Source organism: Microtus oregoni, unplaced genomic scaffold (assembly GCF_018167655.1).
Source record: "Microtus oregoni isolate MIOR12 unplaced genomic scaffold, Mior012 000001F_ref0000356, whole genome shotgun sequence".
NCBI classification, from domain to species: Eukaryota; Metazoa; Chordata; class Mammalia; order Rodentia; family Cricetidae; genus Microtus; species Microtus oregoni.
In genome coordinates this window covers 52153899-52174061 of record NW_024543060.1, presented here as the reverse complement: position 1 = coordinate 52174061, position 20163 = coordinate 52153899, and positions in this window count along the sequence as shown.

The following is a 20163-nucleotide window of genomic DNA, read 5'->3' as shown; positions in this document are numbered from 1 at the left end:
CAGCAGAAAAAAATGGCATCTTGAAATTTGCTGGCAAATGGATTGATCTAGAAAATATCATATTGAGTGAGGTAATCCAGACCCAGAAAGACAAATATAATATGTATTCATTCATAAGTGGCTTTTAGACATAAAGCAAAGAAAAACCAGCCCACAAATCACAACCCCAGAGAACCAAGACAACAATGAGGACCCTAAGAGAGACATACATGAATCTAATCTACATGGGAAGTAAGAAAAAGACAAGATCTGAGTAAATTAGAAGTGTGCTACCACTCCCTGGGCTCTAGTGGCTTTGCTCTGCACTCTGATCTTCAGGCAAGCTTTATTTGTTAAAACACAAATAAAATATCACTATATTTCCCCTTTTTGTCTAAAATTTAAAAAGGCTATAACTAACATATGAAAAATTATATACAGTAAGTACACTAACTATATACAGTATACACAGGCACTGAATACATAAACAATGTCTAGCCCATTAGCAGGTGACAAATTCAAAGAAAATACTCCATTATCTATTCTATTTTGGAGAGTCCAAGTGTTGTATCTAACTTACTTTCTATTCTAACTTACATTACCAATTCAAAATTATCTTTTTATGTCTCTCAGCCTTATATACTTTACCTTTCTTTAGTGAATTTCTCTTTTGAGTCTGATAAACAAGAAAAACTATAATTATATAGTCTTCAACTTCCTTAGCCATCCAAGAAGGAAATAATATTAACTGTGTAAGCAAGAAGTACAAGCAAGTGACTTCAAAATATGTGAGAAATGACAGAAACAGGTGGCTGCCTGAAAAGTCACCCAAAGTTCCTCTGCAACATTGGGGCATTATCTTCAGCCTAAAGGCCTAGAATATTCAACAGATATTTCTATGAAGCAGGATTTTTGAAGGACTGTCCTGCTTTGTCTTGACAAGGTTTGTCAGTCACTCTCTTTTGTGTTCTGCTTCTCCAATTTGGACAGCATACCATCCACAATTGAGACAAGAGCACTTTCTTGCCCAGTGGCTTACTTTTGCCACATAGAAAGTAAACTCAATGTGGAGTTTCTTCAATGTCCATCATTTTCTCCTAAGTAGACTGGTGCTGCCAGGAAGAGACATGTCTCATTGCCATTTAAAAAAAAAAAAAGAAAAAGAAAAAAAAACCTATGTTATTATTAAAACATCTATAATACCATATTCTGATCTCTGAAGTGTTTAAAGATGACCTGTCTATTTAAAATGTATCTCTGTTTGACCTTGAAAAAATATCTAATGAGACTATAATTTGATTATAATAGATGACTAACTATTAACCTATATTTCTTTATTACCCTAAATAGTTGGTAATAACTTTCAAAAACTAGAATTTGCATTACATTGTTAATCGGACTGTATAAGTACAGTACCCTGAAGAGTAGAATTGTATGTACAGTATGTCCTAATAAAATGAATCTCAAATTTGTATCAATATACAAAATTTGTATACAATATACGAAAATTCAACCCAATTTAGAACTAATGGTTGCTTTTTAAAAGCAGATTCAATAATCTTCCTTTTTATTTTATCATATCTATATCTTCCCTTTTATTTTTTCAGAGTAGATTCAATAATCTACACATTTATCCTATCATATCTATATCTCCCCTTTCTTTTTCAAAACAAGAATCGTGAATCTAATCTTTTTTTGTTTAGCTTCTTTCCTGACCATTACAAATAACAACTTGTAACCAAATTCCCTAAACAATGACAAATATGCATAACCCATTGAATGACCAAAAACCACCCACTCCAACTATTCGGAATATGCATAGCTCATTAAATGATCAAAAAACACCCACGCCACCTATTGGGAATATGTACAACCCATTGAATGATCAAAACCCACCCACCCCACCTATTGGGAATGTGGCCATCACGTTTTTACATTTACTTCCTGCTGTTTGGGGGGCAATGGCATCCTTAGGGGATTCTGAAAAGAAAATTTTGGGTTAATTGTCAGGTCCTGGCAAAGGCAGCTGTATCATTTGTTTTCCAGTCTCTGCATAATGGGAAAATGCAGGGTTTGTCTCAAGTCCTAGCAAGAATAGTCCCTGAGGCTGGATCATCTAAACTAGCCACCTTGAAATTGTTCTGAGTGGTTTGTAGTCCAGAGCTGATCTTTAGGTGGCATTTTTCCAGCTTAGGGGTGTTATCATAGTCCTGGATGAATCATGGTTGTGGGCCCCCTGCTCCTTTTGGAGACCTCATAGGTCACAGTTAGGCATGCTCATGGTTCACTGCAGAAAACTGATAGAGACTCAAACCCGAAATCATGTACAGGAAGGTAGATGAAATCTTTTTTCTGTAATTAGTCAGTACTCTATATGACCATTAATATCATGACAAAAAGTTTAAATATATATATATATTAATCTTACAAATTTTGAGATAATATTTATATCTTAAGAAAAGCTTTAAAGAGTCAAAATAAAACCAATGGATTATGAGATTAGTGGCAATAAAATAGTCCTTAAATTTTTGTTTTTCTTCTGTCCCATATCCGGTGACTCTTCTGACATGAGACAGAGATTTTGGATTTCACTTTAACAAGTATGCTTGGGTTTAGAGAAGGACAGAGCTACACTCCAACTCCAAAGCCAACTTTAATATTTAATTGGACTAGAACTACAAAAAGACCATTTGCATTATATGTCTGTAGAGAAGAGGAGAAAAAAACATTTGGGAACATTTATGAAATTTTATCCTGTTGGAAATATGAAATACCAATAGGCCAATTTACTCTTTTTCTTGGGACTTTTTTTTCTGGATGATTTGTCCTTTTTCTTCAGATGTCTCATTTGTCTAGTGGTCTTCAGATTCCTTAGCTGGATGTCTTTACTCTCCTTAAAAGACAGAAGCAAAACCCTTCCCCAACCCTAATTTTGGGGAGGTTCCCTTTTGACAAGTTATATCTAATCAAATGAAAAGCATTTCTTATATTTAATGATAGCTATTCTGATTAAGATGAAATAAATCTCAATGCCTTTTTTAATAGCATTTCTCCCCCTCTAGCCCTTCAAAATCTTTTATAGTCTTCCCACAAAACAAAAACCTAAAAGCCACATACATGGTCAGGGTTAGCACCATTAACAATCACATTCCTGGTACCAATTTCTGTCTACTTTTCTTTCCTGTTGTTGTGACAAAATACCCTGACAACAGCAAATTAGGGGTTAAGGGATTTAATGTAACTCTCAGTTCCAAGTTACAGTCTGTCACTGTGGGGAAAGACGAGATATCAGGAACTAGAAGCAGGTAGGCTCATCCACAGTGGAGTGCAGAGAGAGCAAATGCATGCTTGGTGCTCAACTCACTTCTCCATTCATACAGTCTAGGACCTAACCCTGGGGAAGGGTGTTGCCTACAGCAGACTGGGTCTTCCCACATCAATAGGCAGGGTCAGAGAAATCTCCATGGACACGCCCATCTCCATGGACACGCCCATGCCCATCCCAATCTGAGACAGACAATCCCTTATTAAGACTCCCTTCCCAGCTGGTTCTATGTGCCAAGCTGACAAGGAAAACCAGCCATTATTCCCACTTCTGTGATCATATAGCTTTATGCACAAGCCTTCAAAGTTCAGTGATCTCGTCTTCTGTGTGAGGAGGCCAAATGAGTATGGTCAGCTCTACTAGCATGTCTTCTCTTTGGAGAGAGCAGAAGATGGATGATAAGGAGGACTGACAGAGCGCTGAAGAGAAGAGCCAGCTCCTTCCATGTTCCACTTTCCCTGATTCTTACTCTATTCCCTCTACACTGGAGCTCCTGAGTGTGTGACCACTTATATCTGTGTGGTGCTCACTGGAACCCTGCCTTCAGCAAGTTGGATACTGTTTTTACATGTATGTATGTATAGTTTGTATGTAAGTGGGCAAACATTTGTGGAGGTCAGAGGACAACTTTCAGGACTAATTATTTTCTTGTACCATGTGGGTCTCAATAATATGATTCAGGGGCTGAAGAGATGGCTCAGTGGTTAAGAGCACTGGCTGCTCTTCCAGAGGTCCTGAGTTTGATTCCCAGTAACCACATGGTGGCTTACAGTCATCTTTAATGAGATCTGGTGCCCTCTTCTAGCCTGCAGGCACACATGGAAGGAATGTTGTATACATAATAAATAAATAAATCTTTAAAAAAATATGATTCAGGCCATCAGACTTGGCAGCAAGTGCCTTTACCCACTGAGGCACCTTGCCGGCCCAATAATTTATCCCAGAATAACATGGGATAAGAAATAGTTAGAAGATGACTTTGAGATTACATTATTCTCTCTTTGTGTATGTCCAGAGATTTGCAAAAGGCATACCTCTGCCCACAGGAGAAATGGCCAGAAAGAGGTCTTACAAAGTCACAGCAGGACTTTCCTGACATCCTGTGATATGAGAACCCTCTCCTGTGATAGACAGATGTTTCTCGGGTTACTGCAGGCTTGGAATAGAGAGAAAAAGGAAAAACAGGGAAGAGAAATTGCTTGGTTCTCTTCTCAGATCCTTGCAGCTCCTCTTGACCTCAGAACCAAGATTTATTCATGTAAAGTCAGAGCCAGTCTTGTGCTGGAATTGTTCAACTAACCATCTGTCTGTCAGTCTCCTCTGGGACATCTGAGTTATGCATAGCTTGGCTAAAATCAAAGAATTTTTCTTCCAGATTTCTAGCGCTCTAAGTCTTTTCCCTCCTCAGCTACTGAAGATTGACCTGGGATCTCACGTATGCTAGGCAAGCATCCCACCACCAGCTATATCCCCAGCCCTTGGCTCTTTGACACCTCCTTCCCTCTTATGATACATGATAATATGCATGTCATAGAGGACAATATACCTATAAAAAGAAAGGAGGAAAATGTCTGCATATACAACTGCAGACTGACTTCCAGGATACATTACTGGGAGAAAACAATCATGGTATAGAAAAGTTTGTACAATCTGCTACTATTTATTGATCTAAAAGAAGGATGGATAGATGTGTACATAGATAGGGATATACTACAAATAAACAAAGGGTGGGTTGGGGAGCGATCTCAGTAGGCAAAGCCCTTGCTCACTATTGGGAAGATTGAAGCTAGGATCCCGAGAATCCATGAAAGTGTAAATATCAGGGGAGCACAGCCCGTCTGTAATCCCAGAATACAGGAGACAAAGACAAGGGATTCCCTGAGCAAACTGGCTAGCTGGGCTAGCCAAATTATCAAACTCTGAGTTCAGCACAAAACCTAGTCTATAAAGCAGCTAGAAATCGAGGAAGACACCTGACATCACCATATGGACTCCACATGTACACATACATATATATGTGTATCAAATATATACACATATAGTACACAAACACACATGCAAAAAAAATCCAACAACACAAAGACAAGTAAACAATGGAATTGTGTACGCTGTCTGTTAGCCAGCGTGATCACACCCAGAAAGCTGGTGAATCCAATGCACTATTGGTGGCATCTGGACCATTTTTGGCAGCTATGATTGCCTTTCTATCAGTTTCTGAGGACCATGAAGATTACACACAGGACTCCAGATGCATTTTGCCTTGAGAATGTCAGTGTATCTGCCAACTGCTGCTTGGGATTTCACCAGCTGGCGGTGGTTGACCAGCTGTCTGGAGCATAGCCAACCTAAGCAAACAAACATCCTTCTCTGTGGCTCTGTCCATAGTGGTGAAACTTGTAGCCACAAGATGTAAAGCAACTTGAATCTGAGGACAAATCCAAAGAGGATGGTGACATCACCATCTCATGACAAAAGAGGACCAACTGTGTGATGGATGTTTGCTTTTATGTATTTTTTATTGGAAACTATCAATAAGAAAGTATCCCTGGGCACAGACACTGACAGAGCCAAACCTTTGTGAAGACAAACCATGACAGAAGACAGATAATGCTGCCTAGGTGCATAGAAGTTAAAGATCTTGCTAACACGAAGTACTCTAGGACTTCCATACTTCAAAGTGAAGCCTCTCCTATGGAGACACTATGAAATATCAGATTTAAAACTACATGGTAGAGTTACATCTAGGGAAGTAATCACACGCCATCAGTGTAGAAATGAACCTCTGCTGCCCTCTATACTGGGGCGGGGGGAGGTTTGAGACAGAAACTGTGAGGAGCAGTTTCTGGATTCCCTTTGAGGTCAGATGACAGGGAAGACTAGGGACCTTTCCAAAATGGCTAGGATCCCAGCTTGGCTGTTGCCACTCCGTAAATACAGCTGAAAGGAGCTCAAGGGAATACTCCCTAGGCATCTGCAGCAGGCACAGAACTCTGTCCCACTCAACCATACTGGGAACAAACACTGTAAAGAACTCCAACTCAGGAAGGAATGCAGGTGCTTGAAGTCATAGTCATATTTTTTTTTGAAACATACATTGCAACAGGTTATCCTTCCACAGGCAGGTATTTAATTCCCAAGAAAACAGAGGAAGAACACACTGGAGTGACTGGGGAAGGTTCAGCTGAACTTATGTAGGACGACATACATCTTCACAAGATATTTTGTCCTAGAAAAGTCAAGAGGGACAGTGAAAATATCTTGAGGCAATTCTGTGTGTCTGATGTTATCTGTGCTGTTCTTTGACTGGAGAGTCCTATTCCTGGATCAATTTTCTTTCTATTGTCTTTGCCATCAAATATAACAATCCAATCCTCCAAAATGCATCAGAAACCCATCTCCAGACAGAGATGTATAAGGACTCAAGTTTGGTAACTAGACCTAGAGATGCTCTCGCCACCAAGAGAGGCTTTCAGAATAGGGTGACCCCAGCGAAGAATTCCCTTGTTTGGACTTTATAGGAATGGATAGCCAAACCAGAAAAAAAAATTGCAAATCGCTTCTTCCAAAACCAGACAAGGTTACTGTTGGCCTTAAACCTTAGACTGACACTGCCAGGTGGGCTAACTGCTAGATGCTGACATGGATCGATGTCACTGATCTCTCTGACACACTAGAAGTCGAGGCCAAAGTTTACACACACTCAAACTGTGGAGTGAGAGTGTCTCTTCTTCTTGCCAAAGACCTAGGGGTTAGAGGTGAGTATTAGCAATGAGGTGCTACCATGAGACTTATGTAGGTGAAAAAGCTAAACATTTTAAATCCAGGAAGGAAAGTGAGGCATGATGGTGTACATTTGTAACCTCAGCATTTGAGGAAGAGACAGAAAGATCAAAAGTTTTAGACCTCTCTGGGGTCTACAGTTAGTTTCAAGCCAGCTTGAGCAACACACATTGAAACTGTAGCCTGCAAGAAAGGAAGGAAAGGGAGAGGAAGAGAGAGGGAGAAATGTGGGGGAGGGGAGAAAAATCATAAAATTAAGAGTAAATTATTATCAGTATAGTAGGTAAGTAATAGGATGGAAGTAAGAGATACACTATGTATTCTAATTAACATCATGCAAACGTTTTTGTGAGACAGGATCTTCTTCTGCATTGTCTATGGGCTACAGATGCACACAGCTATGACCTGGATATTTTAAACAGTTCTAACAGTGTGAGCTTTAGCGATCACTATGTATCAGAAGAAAACTGAAACAAATTAAATAACTAAGAGAACTTAATGACCACTTGATCATTCAGTCCATTGACCTTGTCTCAGAGGACCGTCAGTATGGCACAAAATGCTCTGGGTCTTCTAACACTGATCATGACTCACCATTAAACCACTCTCGACTTTCTAAGTATTAGCCCCCCTCTCTCTCTCTCTCCCTCTGTATGTATGTATGCAAGCATGTATGTGTATATGTATGTATGTATATGTTTGCATCTTGTTACATAGCCCATAGCCCAGGTTTTCCTCATAACTAATTCTGCTTCAGTCTCCAAGTACTCGGATTGATAAGTAGTCTTGTTGTTTTGTTTTTAGTATTTAGTATTACTTTTTGTTATCTATTTATTTTGTGTTTTTTGTATGTATGTGTCCTGGAGATCAAACCCAGGGTCTTGTGCACACTACACGAATGTCCTACCACTGAGCTACAACTAATTCCGGCTCACAGTCTCATTCTGTTGCCCACATCCACCAGTAAGACCACATATCCACCTGTCTGGTTCTACCAGACAGTTACACTGATATGTGGCTACAGTAAAATAAGGTGAGTGAGTTTTTCTATTAAGATCTAGTTAAGGGCTAGAGAGATGGCTCAGTGGTTAGAGCACTGGCTGTTCTTCCAGAGGACTGGGGTTCAATTCCCAGCACTGACATGGCATCTCACATCTGTGCGTAACTTCAGGGGTCTGACCCCTTCACACCAATGCACGTAAGAATAAACTGAAATAAGATCTGGTTATGGGAGAAGAAACGGGATCTCGTTTCTTTTGGTTAAATAGTATAGCTCAGTAGAAGAGAGTTTGCCTGGCATGTGTGAGGCTCTGGGTAAGAGTTTCACCATGGCAACCATCAGTAACTAAAACAGATAGCAGAGTCAAGCAGAAACACAAACAGAAGAGACGTCAACTTAGAACCCTGAAGAGTCATGGAACTCAAGGTTCCTAAGACTAAGATTTGCATGTTACCAATCAACTGACAGGCTGTACTGAAGAACAAAATACACACTTACTGGTGTATTTTGTATAAAAGGCTACTTTTACAGACTTCAATAAACCACCGGACAGGGCCAGCAAGAGGGCTCAATAGGTTACCATGTTTGCTGCCAAGGCTGGCACTGTGCTCCATCCCTGGAACCCACATGGTGGAAGGAAAAAATGACTTCTACACACTGTCCCCTGACTTTGAAACACTTTCTATGGCATAAACACACACAAAGTAAATGAAATAAAAAGAGTATTTTTAACTATATTGCTGACAGTGATATAAAGAAAGCTGGGAGATTGATAGAAACTGGGTATATAGTTCTGTAATAGTATGCTTGCAAGGCCCTAGACTCAATTAGACTCAATCCTCAGCTCTGATGTGTTGGTTAAGACTGACTGTCAACTTGACAGGCTCTAGACTAACCCAGAAAACAATCCTCTAGCATGTCCGTGAGGGATGATAAGAGGAACTGAATGACAGTGTTCCTCTCTCTTTGCCTCCTGAATGCAGACGCACTGTGACTAACCACTCCTGGTTCTGCCTCCCCACTGTCAGGCACTGTGTCCCCTTTAACCAGAATGGACCTTTCTACCTCTGAGCTGCTCCTCATCAGGTATTCTGGCTGCAGCCACAAGAAAAACAACGACCACATATCTGATAGGGAGCTAATATTTGGAACATATTTTAAAATGTTAATAACTCAAAAGAAATATGGGCAAGAAATCTGAATAGACATTTCACCAAAAATGATACACAAATGTGCAGAATGTGCATGAAAAATTCTCTCCAGCTTACTTGTTATTAACTCGAATCACGGTTAGGGGTGGCACTGCTGGAGTGTTTGCCTAGCCTTTCCTTCAATACCAAACAAACAAAAGCAGTACTGCAGTGGTGGCCCATGCCGTTAATCCCAGCACTTGGGAGGCAGAGGCAGGCAGATCTCTGTGAGTTCAAGGCCAGCCTGGTCTACAAAGTGGGTTCCAGGACAGTCAGGGCTACACAGAGAAACCCTGTCTCGAAAAACAAACAGCAACAGCAACAGCAAAAGTACTTCATATCCACTAGGATGGAGATGATCAGAATAATAAAATTAACACGGCATTTTTTCCGAACAGAAACACATTTACCTCCTAGTATCTAAGACATGGTGGCACATGCCTCAGATACGAGCATTGTCAACCAGAGTTCAATCAGTAGAACCCGCGTGACTAAAGAAAACGAGACACTCCTAAGAGTTGTCCTCTGACGCACACGCACATAAAATAACAATTTCAAAGTCAATTCATGGCTAGCCCTTATCCCCTGTGATCATGATGGGACCTTCGGCGGGTTAATCCCTTCCAATGTCCTCTCTAGCTGTCACCTTCCCCCTTCACTAATCTTCCTCTCTCATTTTGTCCTGTTAGGATACAGAAGCGGCAGGTCTTTAACTGCCCCAGCCCTTCTGGGTTTACAGATACCAAGAGAGATTCTCCTGGAGTCCTGAAGAGGTTCTTGGCAGCTATCTGTGGAGCTCACAGTCCAGTCCCTACCTGCAGTTCCTTAGCCTAAAAGAACCCCTCTTCCAATTGCCTATTCTGTCTCACACCACCAGGAACACACAGCACCATGGGGTGTGGAGACAGATGGACTGCTGGGACTTGCTGGCCGCCTGCTGATTGACCCCATGCCAGTGAAATAAGACGGTGGAGATGGTGATGGAGCAGGACACCAGGAGTCCTCCTCCTTCTCCTCCTCCTCCTCCTTCTTCTTCCTCTCTCTCTCTCTCTCTCTCTCTCTCTCTCTCTCTCTCACACACACACACACACACACACACAAAGAGAGGGGGCAAGGAAGGGAGGGTGGGAGGGAGAAGAAAAGAGAAACTAAAAGCTTTTCATCCTTCAGTGGACAAAGTGCATGTCTTGGTCAAATTATCAAAATTAATATCACCAACGTGAGGCAGACAGATCCTGTGGATTGTGTCTTAATTCAAGAATATATCATTTTTCTCATTTTGATCAAAGATCTGTAACCTAAATATAATTTTGAGAAAACACCAAGCAAATTCAAAATGAAATCATTCTCTTAAAAAAAAAAATCAGCTTTCTTCGGAAATGCCACTATGGTAAAGGTCAGGAGGCTTTCCCACAGGAGAGAGGCTGACGAAATTGTGGCAGCACACTGCAGCCTCTAGTGGAGGGAACACTCAAATGCTACAAGGCGGGGATGAAGTGGAGCGAACTGTGGATCTTTGTAAATGCACTGTTTCGACGTTAGATTCCCGACCATGGTTAGCTGTAGAATAGCAATGTTACACTGAAACACTGAGAGACAAGGGACAAGAACACAAGCGATTCATCCCAACAGTTCAGACACAATCTGTACACACCGAGTTACTGTATACAGTCTCTTTAGTCATGAATTAAATAGGTGAATATGAATAAAAGATAAGCAGGAGTTTTGGTTCAAATTTTGCAATCTGTCTGATGTTTGATATTATTTGCAAATAAAACTTTTTATAGGGGCCGGAGAGGTAGCCCAGTGGCTAGGAGCGCTTGCTGCTCTACCAAACAACAGGAATTCAGTTCTCAGCACCACACTGTTGACTCATGAGCATCTGTAGCTCCAGTTCCAAGGGGCCCAAAGTAGTCTTCCTGCCTCCTTGAGCACCTGAATACACTTGCACGACACACACACACATACACAAAATAAGTATTTGTTTTATAGTGTTTTGTCTAAAAAAAAGAAAAGTTGGCTTTTCCTCTCCTGAATCTCCAAAAAATGATTGATTTGGATCATTGATAAAGTAAAAGGATCAAATATCTACTTTTTAAAACAATAGATCTATTTTATTGTATCCAGTGTTTTGTCTACATGTATGTGTGCATGCCCTGTAGGAGCCTGGTACCCACAGGGGCAGAAAAGGGCATCAGATGTCCGGGAATGGGATGATTAAGAGCCACCATGTGGGTGCTGGGAACTGAACTTAGGTCCTCTGCAAGAGCAAGCATTCTTAACCATTTAGCCATCTCTTTAGCCCCCAAATACTAATTTGTGAATAATTCTTTCAAATGTTTTGCTTTCTTTTCAAATTTGGGTTTTGCTTTTGAAGACAGAGTCTTACACTGTGACCCAGACTGCCCTGAAACTCACTCGGCCAGACTGGTCTCAAGCTCAAGACAATTCCCCTGTCGGAAACAGCCTAGCACCAGGAATACAGGCATGGCAACCAGGCCAAGAATATTTTAATCATTTGAAAGTGGGGGGGGGGGGGGGGGAAACAGCATACAAATAAGGGAGTTCTCTTTCCTTTCTTCCCTGTTCAGCTTTGGAAATGCTAAGAATTGAAAATAAGACCTAGACAAGAACTCTGATATTTAATTTTGACTTGCTTTTTCTTTTTTAAGTTTCCTCTGTGTATCCCTGGCAGTCCTGGAACTGGCTCTGTAGACCATACTGGCCTTGACCTCAGAGATCCTCCTGCCTCTGCCCCCATTTCCCAGATGGGCACTATCCACCGTCACTCACTTCTCTTTTTTTAACCAATGCATTTTGTGCAATTCTTTTATGCTATCAACTACGTACAGATAATTAATATTTACTTACTGTACAAGTAGACCAGTGTATCGCTATATGACAACTTCTTTACCTACTTTATTATTGGCATACGCTTGTGCTCCTCATGTGCCTTTGTCTTTACTAAGCGCTGTGCCTACTGACGTTCCTGTACTGTCTCTCTTAATGAGCATGTGTATGAGTAAGATGGCCCTGGGGGCCGGGAGGTGGTGGCACACATCTTTAATCCCGGCACTCAAAGAGGCATAGTCAGGAGGATCTCTGTGAGTTCAAGGCTAGTCTGGTCTACAGAGTAAGTTCCAGGATAGCCAGAGCTAAATAATGAGACCTTGTCTCAATAGATAGATAGATAGATAGATAGATAGATAGATAGATAGACAGACAGATAGATGATTGATAGATAGATAGATTGATAGATGATAGATAGATAGATAGATAGATGATAGAAGATAGATAGATAGATGATAGATAGATAGATAGATGATTGATAGATAGATAGATAGATTGATAGATTATAGATAGATAGATAGATAGATAGATAGATAGATAGATGATAGAAGATAGATAGATAGATAGATAGATAGATAGATAGATAGAAGATAGATAGATAGATAGATAGATAGATAGATAGATAGATAGATGATAGAAGATAGATAGATAGAGGATAGATAGATAGATGATAGATAGATAGATAGATAGATAGATAGATAGATAGATGATAGATAGATGATAGATAGATAGATAGACAGACAGACAGATAGATGATTGATAGATAGATTGATTGATAGATAGATAGATAGATAGATAGATAGATAGATAGATGATAGAAGATAGATAGATAGATAGATAGATGATAGATAGATAGATAGATAGATAGATAGATAGATAGATAGATAGATAGATAGATGATAGAGGATAGAAGATAGATGGATAGATAGATAGATAGATAGATAGATAGATAGATAGATAGATGATAGAAGATAGATAGATAGATAGATAGATAGATGATAGAGGATAGATGACAGATAGATAGATAGATAGATAGATAGATAGATAGATAGATAGATAGTAGATGACAGATAGATGTTAGCTAGATGATAGATAATAGATAAAATAATTAGTTTTTTCATTTTCTCATTTACCATAAGACCTTACTCTTTCATCCTGCATTTATTTCACCCTTTACTCGTCAAATAAAGAATTCGCAAAAGTAATATTTAGGAACTAAAAAGATGGCTCAATGTTTAAGAGTACTTGCTGTTCTTCTAGAGCATTCAAATCCAATTCTCAGCCCACATGGCAGCTCACAATTGTCTGTCACTCCAGTTTCCAGGGAATCCAATGCCCTTTTCCAGCCTTCACAGGCAGTGCACATATATGGTACATAAATACCCAACACGTAAAATAAAAATAAATTACACACATATATATATAGTGTCACATATCTTTAAATTTTTTCATGTTTTGTAAAAATATAGTAAAGCCAGGAATTAACACAAATGATGAACAATAAAGTTAAATTCTCTGGGTGTCATACTCATGCCTATAATGTCAGGATTCTAGAGGATGAAGCAGGAGGGTTACTGCAGGTTCAAAAGGAGCCTGGGCTGTATAGCAAGTACCAGGTTACCCAAGCATACCTAGGCAAGACCCTGTCTCAAAAATACCACCAAAAATACCAAAAATATACCACCAAAATACCTCAAAAAATACCAAAAAATTACGTGACTGAGTCCTGATTCCTAATCTGTAAATCAAAAGATTCACCTGAAGAACCTGCCATCATAGGACACAAACTACACTTGAGAGATAAATAACGCACTAAATTCCCACCGAATTCTTTGTCTCTTAATAGTATATGATATCAATGCTTTCAAGTGAAAGCTGTGGAAAATCCATTTAAGAAATACTAACAACATCTATATGAAGTGAACTGAGAGTTGCTGTGTGCATGTGTGTGCTGGACCCCACACACAGAAAGTTAGACTTGGAGTGACTTGATCTTGGCTAAGCACAGACAAAATTGTTACCACAGCTCTCAAGAAGAAAGACAATGTCTACACTAGGCTCAGCCCCCAAGGTCCAGTTGAAGAGCAGAAAAAAGGAGAGTATGAGCAAGGAAGTCAAGAACATGAGGGGTTCACCCACTGAGACAGTGCGCCTGAGCTAATGGGAGCTGACCAACTCCAACTGGACTGGGAGTGAACAAGCATGGGATCAAACTGGACCCTCTGAATGTGGTTGACAATTGGGGCAGACTGAGGGGCCAATGACAATGGCACTGGGATTTGTCAATACTGCATGTACTGGTTTTTTGGGACCCTATTCTCTTTGGAAGTAAACCTTGTTTAACCTGGATGTAGTGGGGAGGGCCTTGAACTTTCCACAGGGCAGGGTGCCTTGCCCTCTCTTAAGATTGGAGGGGGGTGGGAGGGAGGGTGTGTGAAGGAGTGGGAGGGAAGTGGGAGGAGGGGAGGAAGTGGGAATCTGGATTGATATTTTTTTAAATAAAATAAAATAACAAAAAAAATAAAAAATAAATAAAACAATATGCACATGCTGGCTGAGCTATCTAGTGATAATTAGAAGGAAAATAAGATAATTAGGTTCAGTAATCTAACTCATACTCTTAGGAACCGGATGTTCACTCTCACTACGTTACCTTGAAACTCTGAGACCTGATTGTCTGTGGTTCCTATTTTAAAAAGGCATGAGAGCAATGCTAAGTCCGCAGGTGCAAACACACACAGGGCCATTTCTTGGGCCCTGGTTCTCATAGTCTGGGTCCTTCTGCACGTCACATGGCTACATGATATTCCCTAGTCATGGGTTTTGCTGTTTGATGTGGGATTCCCCTTGAAGATATTCCAGAGGCTGGGTAGCTCTCTAAACACACTAAACATACATGTGAAGCAGCTCAAATATCCAAGTGCTTCCGTCAACAGTCACTTCAAAAGTCATAATAACTTACAGGTGAGGGCGTGGAAATGCCCTCTGCCCTCCGCTGCCCTTCTTGAACTCTGCTCCCTCTCTCTGGACCATGTTTTTAAAAAAACACTGAATTCTTAAATTGTCTTGGCATTTCTCCATTTTCTCTTCCTTGGTATTGGGACTTTTAAGAGGACTCTCCTAGAAAACACAAAAGCAGGTTAAAATGCTTCAGCTTGCCAGCTCTTTGGTTTTCTTAGGTCCTTATGTTACGGCTTAGTTTACTCAAAGTAGAGAAAACAATTTAAATCCTTCTTGAGAAGATAGCTACTAAGGAATTAAAAAGACAGGTGGGTAGTAAACTCTTGGCTCGTTCCAATCCTGAGGGAAATGTTTGATGGACTGTGACATCTGCTTGGTTTTTTACCACTTCTGAAGACAAGTTCTTCAACTTTACTACCATCTCCAGAAAGCAGTGAACTGTGTGTGGAGACAGCTTAACCTAAGATCTGCAGTAAGATTTCTCAGAGCGGCATTGTGACCTTCTAGTGCGAGTAGCCCTCCGCGGTCAGGGTGACTCAATGTGCTGCAGAAGACCAGTAGCAAGCGTAGCCTCTACCCTCTGGCTGGCGGTAAGTTTCCATGCCTCTCACCCCGGCACTATGACAATTTAAGGGGCAAAACTACCACAGGTTGTGAGGAAGTTTCAGTGAACCTTGTCCCTGATAGGCTCATGTATCTGAACACTTGGTCCCCAGTTGGTCTGTAGAGGTAGTTCAGGCCACTGGATAAAGGTACTTCTCTGGGAATAAATTTTGAGAGTTCACAGCCTCTCCTCAGTTCTAAGTTGATCTTTCTGTGTTGAATTTGCAGATAAGTGTGAAGGTAAGATATCTCATCTTCCTGCTCTGCCTGCCTGCTGCTGGGTCTTCCTCATTGTTATGGACTCTACCCCTCTGGAACTGTAACCCAAAACAAACCCTCTTAAGTTGCCCTGATTGTGGCATTTTATCACAGCTACAAAAAGCAACCGACAACAGGGTTGAAAATCACCAATCTACATAGATATTTTCTGACGTTGAGTCTACAAAAAATAGAATATACATGAGAACAAATCAGATGTGTGTTTAATTACATAATATCAAAGTACCGCTGAATAGATTAGTCAAAAATACAAAGAGGGAAAATACCCTTTTACATAGAACTCAAGTCACACAAGAAAAATGGACCAAGTTTATCTCGGAACTATTTTAAGCAGTGAACATGAATATATTTCAGATGTTCAAGAAACTCTTTCCTCTTAACTATTTTCTACGTTTTCCTATTCCTTGATTTCTTTCTAAAAGTTCTTGCTATTTTAGGCATCTTAGCTCTTTGACATTTGAGCTATACATACACTTTCCACATAATTGCTTGTCTCTTATTAATACTTCGGGTATTTGCTGTCATGAGAAAGTTTTTATTTTTATTGATTTTCTCTTAAATTTTAAAGTTTCCATCCCATATGTTTTGCATGTTCCAAAGGCGGCTTTTTAAGGAGGCTTGCTGCAGTATACCAATAACCCAATATGACTACTGATCTCAAACAGTATCTTCAGGGCCAAGAGCAGCAAGGATGTTGCTGCTGTTTAATCTCTTCTGCATTTAGGGTTACTTCAAATAGAAGGAAGAAATCCAGTACCAAAATCATACAGAAAATGACACAAGAAAAAATTTTAGAGATTAACACGATTTTCAGAAACGTAATTAAAGCTGTATTTATATGCATTACCTTGAAATGGTTCAAAATAATCCACTGAGTTGCCAAGAAAGTCATTATAAAATAGTACGGCAAGAGTAATTTTCAACCCAACTGCAGGTGTATACCTGCATACAGAAGTCAGGAATCAACCTCTGGTGTAGTTCTTAGAAAGCTTGTTTTCTGAGACGGGACATCTCCCTGGGACCTAAGACTTGTGGATTAAGCCAGACTGGCTGACTTAAAAGCCTCAGAGAGCTACCTGCCACTCTTCCCCAATGCTGAGATTAACAATATGTGCCACCACAGGGTACCGGTCTAATGGGTAGAAAATAGTGGTTTTGATTTCTAGTTTGGTTTGGGGTTTTTTGTTGTTTTGTTTTGTTTTAGATTTGTTTGGTTGGTTGGCTGGTTTTTGCTTTTGTTTTGGGGGGGAAGGGTTTAAGACAAGGTTTTTCTGTATAACCCTGGCTGTCCTGGAACTCACTTTCTAGACCAGGCTGATGTCAAACTCACAAGATCCACCTGTCTCTGCCTGCCAGGTGCTAGGATTAAAGGTGTGCATCACTAGGGCTGGAGAGATGGCTCAGTGGTTAAAAGCATTGCCTGTTTTTCCAAAGGTCCTGACTTCAATTCCCAGCAACCACATGGTATCTCACAACCATCTGTAAAGACGTCTGGCACCCTCATCTGGCCTTCAGGCATACAGACAGAATATTGTATACATAATAAATAAATAGATAGATAGATGATAGATAAGTGGTGTGCACCACTATCCCCTAGGAAGTAGTGGAGCTGGAGAACTGGCTCATGGCTAGCATTTACTGCTCTTGCAGAAGACCCAAGTTCGGCTCCTAGCACCCACATCAGGAGGCTCACACCTTATAACTCCAGTTCCAGGCGTCCCAATGACCTCTGGCCTCCACAGGCACCCAACAAACACATAGTTTACATAAATACATGCAGGCAAAAAGCTCATTCATATAAAATAAAGATAAATAAAATTGTAAAAAGAAAGAAACAGGGATAATGATATCTTTACTTGGCTCAGCAAGGAAAGACACTTTCTGTCAAGACTTATGGCCCGATTTCAATTCCCAGGATTCACCTGGCAGAAGGGGAAAACCAACTCCTGCAACCTGTCCTTTAATCCCAGCACTCACGGGGAGGGGGATCTCTGTGAGTTCAAGGCCACCCTAGTCTATATAGCAAGTTGCAGGGAAACAGGTAAGACCCTGTCTCAAAACAAACAAAGGAACAAAAGGTGAAAGACTAATTAGAAGATAAACTCCAAGATTTAGTTTCCAAAACAAGGTGAAACTTTACAGTGCCATAATTGGGGTCAGTCACCCATGCTCTAGAAGCAAGTTCAATAAATTCAGTAGTCTCACCAAGCTGGACTTAAGTCTTCCAGATCAGGTGCTTTTACACCAGCAAGGTATGGCTAAAAGAGAGACAACGGCATTCCTTACAGCCTAGACTCTGTCCAGCCCAGGAAGCCAACTCAAAGGCAAGTACAAACGTGACCCCACTTCCCCATGACACAGGCCTGGCCAAGCAGTCTGACTCAACCCCATTAAACCCATCAGAGGTAGGAAGATGCCCAGCAGCCCCGTGGAAACAGCCCAGGATAAACAATCAGGATGGGCCAAAGAAAATGACTGGATTATAGAATTCTAGCTAAACTAGTATCTCCCATCCAGTCTACTACACCCAACCTTACTCTTTTAAGGAAACAATTGGCAAGGCATGGTAATGCATGCCTTTAAGCCCATCACTCAAGAGGCAAAGGCAGGCATATATATGAGTTTGGGGCTGAGCAGCTGGTCTATGTAGAAAGTTCCAGGCCAGCCAAAGCTACTTAGAGATCCTGTCTCAAAAGAAAGAAAGAGAGAGAGAGAGAGAGAGAGAAAGAAAGAAAGAGAAAGTCTAACTACTGAAGAGATTACATGCTCCCTCTCTAACGGCTAGCTTTTATAAGTGCTGGGATACAACATACAAGCTGCTAGGAAGGACTAGTCCCTATAGTCCCATCCACCTGTGGACCCTTTGTGCTACACTACAAAAGTTCCAGCCAAGATGCACTGGCCAATGCAACAGTGGTGTGGACTGCTTTGGGTGCAACTAACAACTTTTTATTTGGATTTAATGTCCATTCCATGAGGGATTGGGGAGGTGGAATTCATGTAAGACACTAAAAGCCAAGAAAAAGACCTGTGGCTGGGGAGGTCATAGGCCCCAATAGGGAAGCAACTGGTGTTGCTTTGTTGAATGGTAGGATGTCAAACTGCCTCTTAATCATTTGTATTTACACCTACAGAGTACGTAACTGTGGGCCTTGGCTGTGGGAAGACTTGTCACCGAGGGTGGTAGTTGCCAATGGAGACATTCATAACTGGTTAAAACGCTGAGAGCAAGTGACCGTAGCATGGCTGCCCAATGCTCAAATAAGGATCACGAACACATCGCCCCTTCCAAGGCTCTGGGGAAATTATGAAGCCAGTAGGCAGACAGAATGTAAGAGCTAAAGGGAGTGGACTACTGTGTGGCAGTTTTCTCCTCTGGACATAACATAATGCTATAACATTTGCACTGGAAGCTGTTGCAACCGAAGAAGATCAATAAAATGGTACCCAGGTATTCAGTACAGATAATGGAACTATGAACACTCTCTAGTAGTGGAGAAAAGGATGCCCTCACCTAAGGTTCTAGCTATTTTTCTTTGCCCCCCCCCCAGCTATATGTGATTTCAGGAGATGCCAGAGTATATAAAAAAAGAAAGGGTAATTAAAAGTGGACCTCCTTTTTACAGCTTCAATGAGGTTGCCATCTGTCTTAGTTACTGTTCTGTTACTGTGATGAGACACCTTGACCAAGGTATCTCTTATAAAGAAAAGCATTGGCCAGGCAGTGGTGGTGCATGCCTTTGATCCCAGCACTCAGGAGGCAGAGGCAATCAGATCTCTGAGTTTGAAGCCAGTCTGGTCTATGAATGAGTTCCAGGACAGTCAGAGTTACATAGAGACCTATCTTGAAGAACCGAAAACAGAGAAAGCATTTAATCAGGGACTTGCTTACAGTTTTAAAGGGCTTAGTCCAGCATCATCATGATGGGAAGCAGGGAGACACAGTGCTGGAGTGGTAACTGAGAGTGTTATATCCTCATCTGTAAGCAACAAGCAGAGGGAGGAGAGAGAGTAAGAGAGGGAGAGGGAGGGGAGAGAGAGAGAGAGAGAGAGAGAGAGAGAGAGAGAGAGAGAGAGAGGAGAGAGAGAGGAGAGACGAGAGAGAGAATAAGAGAGAGAGAGAGGGGGGGGAGAGAGAGAGGAGAGAGACGAGAGAGAGACGAGAGAGAGACGAGAGAGAATAAGAGAGAGAGAGA